Here is a 2,500-nt window from a genome sequence, read left to right as displayed (position 1 = left end):
ACGGCCCCGACAACCACCGTGCCAAATTCAATTTCCTACGCGCTCGTATTTTTTATTATTTTTTTCGGGTCGGAAAATTTTCGGACTTTCGGCACCGGCCCAGCCAAGGTGCTGGCGACTCTGCCCAAGGTGCTAGCAACCTTGGGCAAAAACTAGTCGGTCCCGACGTTTTCGGAGCAATTCTCGAAATCTGAGAAAACGGCCCCGACAACCACCGTGCCAAATTCAATTTCCTACGCGCTCGTATTTTTTATTATTTTTTTCGGGTCGGAAAATTTTCAGACTTTCGGCACCGGCCCAGCCAAGGTGCTGGCGACTCTGCCCAAGGTGCTAGCAACCTTGGGCAAAAACTAGTCGCTCCCGACGTTTTCGGAGCAATTCTCGAAATCTGAGAAAACGGCCCCGACAACCACCGTGCCAAATTCAATTTCCTACGCGCTCGTATTTTTTATTATTTTTTTCGGGTCGGAAAATTTTCGGACTTTCGGCACCGGGCCAGCCAAGGTGCTGGCGACTCTGCCCAAGGTGCTAGCAACCTTGGGCAAAAACTAGTCGCTCCCGACGTTTTCGGAGCAATTCTCGAAATCTGAGAAAACGGCCCCGACAACCACCGTGCCAAATTCAATTTCCTACGCGCTCGTATTTTTTATTATTTTTTTCGGGTCGGAAAATTTTCGGACTTTCGGCACCGGCCCAGCCAAGGTGCTGGCGACTCTGCCCAAGGTGCTAGCAACCTTGGGCAAAAACTAGTCGCTCCCGACGTTTTCGGAGCAATTCTCGAAATCTGAGAAAACGGCCCCGACAACCACCGTGCCAAATTCAATTTCCTACGCGCTCGTATTTTTTATTATTTTTTTCGGGTCGGAAAATTTTCGGACTTTCGGCACCGGCCCAGCCAAGGTGCTGGCGACTCTGCCCAAGGTGCTAGCAACCTTGGGCAAAAACTAGTCGCTCCCGACGTTTTCGGAGCAATTCTCGAAATCTGAGAAAACGGCCCCGACAACCACCGTGCCAAATTCAATTTCCTACGCGCTCGTTTTTATTATTTTTTTCGGGTCGGAAAATTTTCGGACTTTCGGCACCGGCCCAGCCAAGGTGCTGGCGACTCTGCCCAAGGTGCTAGCAACCTTGGGCAAAAACTAGTCGCTCCCGACGTTTTCGGAGCAATTCTCGAAATCTGAGAAAACGGCCCCGACAACCACCGTGCCAAATTCAATTTCCTACGCGCTCGTATTTTTTATTATTTTTTTCGGGTCGGAAAATTTTCGGACTTTCGGCACCGGCCCAGCCAAGGTGCTGGCGACTCTGACCAAGGTGCTAGCAACCTTGGCAAAAACTAGTCGCTCCCGACGTTTTCGGAGCAATTCTCGAAATCTGAGAAAACGGCCCCGACAACCACCGTGCCAAATTCAATTTCCTACGCGCTCGTATTTTTTATTATTTTTTTCGGGTCGGAAAATTTTCGGACTTTCGGCACCGGCCCAGCCAAGGTGCTGGCGACTCTGCCCAAGGTGCTAGCAACCTTGGGCAAAAACTAGTCGGTCCCGACGTTTTCGGAGCAATTCTCGAAATCTGAGAAAACGGCCCCGACAACCACCGTGCCAAATTCAATTTCCTACGCGCTCGTATTTTTTATTATTTTTTTCGGGTCGGAAAATTTTCGGACTTTCGGCACCGGCCCAGCCAAGGTGCTGGCGACTCTGACCAAGGTGCTAGCAACCTTGGGCAAAAACTAGTCGCTCCCGACGTTTTCGGAGCAATTCTCGAAATCTGAGAAAACGGCCCCGACAACCACCGTGCCAAATTCAATTTCCTACGCGCTCGTATTTTTTATTATTTTTTTCGGGTCGGAAAATTTTCGGACTTTCGGCACCGGCCCAGCCAAGGTGCTGGCGACTCTGCCCAAGGTGCTAGCAACCTTGGGCAAAAACTAGTCGCTCCCGACGTTTTCGGAGCAATTCTCGAAATCTGAGAAAACGGCCCCGACAACCACCGTGCCAAATTCAATTTCCTACGCGCTCGTATTTTTTATTATTTTTTTCGGGTCGGAAAATTTTCGGACTTTCGGCACCGGCCCAGCCAAGGTGCTGGCGACTCTGCCCAAGGTGCTAGCAACCTTGGGCAAAAACTAGTCGCTCCCGACGTTTTCGGAGCAATTCTCGAAATCTGAGAAAACGGCCCCGACAACCACCGTGCCAAATTCAATTTCCTACGCGCTCGTATTTTTTATTATTTTTTTCGGGTCGGAAAATTTTCGGACTTTCGGCACCGGCCCAGCCAAGGTGCTGGCGACTCTGCCCAAGGTGCTAGCAACCTTGGGCAAAAACTAGTCGGTCCCGACGTTTTCGGAGCAATTCTCGAAATCTGAGAAAACGGCCCCGACAACCACCGTGCCAAATTCAATTTCCTACGCGCTCGTATTTTTTATTATTTTTTTCGGGTCGGAAAATTTTCGGACTTTCGGCACCGGCCCAGCCAAGGTGCTGGCGACTCTGCCCAA

The sequence above is a fragment of the Erythranthe guttata genome, chromosome 7, assembly GCF_056151865.1.
Source record: "Erythranthe guttata isolate IM_541 chromosome 7, IM_541, whole genome shotgun sequence".
Classification (NCBI taxonomy): domain Eukaryota; kingdom Viridiplantae; phylum Streptophyta; class Magnoliopsida; order Lamiales; family Phrymaceae; genus Erythranthe; species Erythranthe guttata.
Note: the sequence above shows the minus strand (reverse complement) of the source record.